The sequence below is a fragment of the Bufo gargarizans genome, chromosome 3 (assembly GCF_014858855.1).
Source record: "Bufo gargarizans isolate SCDJY-AF-19 chromosome 3, ASM1485885v1, whole genome shotgun sequence".
Classification (NCBI taxonomy): Eukaryota; Metazoa; Chordata; class Amphibia; order Anura; family Bufonidae; genus Bufo; species Bufo gargarizans.
This window is the reverse complement of record NC_058082.1, coordinates 112,326,413-112,328,541: the sequence shown is the minus strand read 5'-3', so window position 1 is coordinate 112,328,541 and position 2,129 is coordinate 112,326,413.

The following is a 2,129-nucleotide window of genomic DNA, read 5'->3' as shown; positions in this document are numbered from 1 at the left end:
TTCTTTCATCCCCTACAATGGCATGGTAAGCACAACCATCTATGTACGCACAGGGGAGTAGAGAGCAATAGTCGTCTTCATACACTTTGTAAGGGGAAGATTTTTGTTCCTCTAGAAAATCATCTATCGGTTCTTCCGTTTGAGAATTATCAGCGCAATTATGCAGTTCAGCAAGTCCTTGGGCTACTGGACACTTTTTATTTTGCTTATACTGAACTTCCAACGGCCATCCTTGTAAAGACAAGGTCCAAGCAGTGATCCTGCTGTTAGACAAGTTACCATCCCTAATTTTATCACTCTGTAGATATTGTAGGGGTTGATGGGCCGTTTCAACAATGATTTTCTCACCCTGTACAAAACTTCTAAAGTTTTGAAGCGCCCAGACTGTGGCTAGTAAAGCTTTTTCACAGTTGCTAAACTTTATTTCTACTGGTGACAGTGATTTACTTGCATAAGCTATAACTTTATGCAATTTATCTTGTTTTTGGCATAGGACAGCACTAATACTAAGATTTGTAAAACCAGTTTCCAGATAAAAGGGTTTACCCCCCTCGGGATAAGCTAGACATGGGGCTTGGGTGAGTCTCCTTTTAAGCTCAGACATAGCTTGTTCCTGATCCTCCCCCCATGTCCAGGGTACACCTTTCTTTAACAATGTCAGCAATGGTTTACTAATCTCAGCATAGTTATCAATGAATTTACGGGAGTAATTCATCATACCCAGAAATGATCTTAATTCACTAATGTTGGTAGGCGTTTTAGATTTCATAACAGCCTCCACCTTTTTCTTCTGGGGATTCAGGCCTTCACAGGTAACCTCATGTCCAAGGAAATTTACCTTAGTTCGACACCACTGGGCTTTCTGTAAAGAAATTTTCACACCTGCCTCTTTCAACTGATTCAGTACATGCCTAATTTCTTGAATATGCTGGTCAAATGAAGTACTTTTCATCAAAATGTCATCTACATAAGTTAAATTTCCTCTTTCTGTGGCATCAGGCATAGCCTTATGTAAAAATACAGCAAATTCATGACCTGAATTTATGTACCCAAACGGTAGTCTAGTCCAGGCAAACTGTTCTTTACCAAAAGTAAAGGCTAATTTGTATTGATCTTCAGGGCTCACTTTGATGGTCCAATATCCCTGAGCGCAATCTAAGGTGGTAAAGATCCTAGCGCCTTGCATTTGTACCAAGCATTGGTCTATATATGGCACGGGCCAGCCGGACATATATACACGTTTATTTAGCTGACGAAGATCAGCACATAAACGCCATTGACCATTCGGTTTAAGAATTCCAAGAATAGGATTGTTATAAGAACTGTGTACTGGTCTTATAATACCTCTCTCCTTGAGATTTTGGATTATTTCCGCTAGCGAGTCGTAACAAGCTAGTGGAAGACGATATTGCTTGATATAAACGGGAGGTGCCTCAGGATCAGTCTGAATCCTAGCAATGTGTATGTCAGTCAGACCACAATCAAAGGAATCTTTAGCAAAGATATCCTTGAATTCTAAGAGAACTTCCTTTAGTTGTTGTCGCTCTGGGTCATTGGAGCATCCATCAGCTAATGAGATTTGTTGCTGGACCATTTCCATAAACCCTGGAAAAACTTCTGGTTGACCTATTTCATAGGTTTCCTCCAACCTGTCAGTGAGGTCATGATTTGACTTACCTGCTTTTTCAGCAAACTCATGATATTCCTGGGCTTCCTGCTCATTGATTGTATGATCAAAGGTAAGAGAGGATTCCTCTACCTTACAGGTACCTTCTTCAAGATTAAAAGGATATACTGAACTAATGGTGAACAATCCTTCAGGAGAAGAATAAAATGTTTGTTCAACCAATTGTTCTTCTGTTAGATACGATTCAGGTATTAGGCCAATAATTATATTCTGAAACCCAAAAGTATAATAATCTGAATCTAATGCCATACCAATGATAGTGTCTTTAGACAAATGAACTTCATTTGGCATACCATTATTCACAATTATTTGGGTTTTAAAGGTTTGTAAATTCACCATAGGGGTATGATTTACTGAAATACCTAATAGTTGCATTTTGTTTGATAGGCATATCAATGCATCACCATTCTTTAATTTTTGGCCTTTTGATACCTGAATGGGT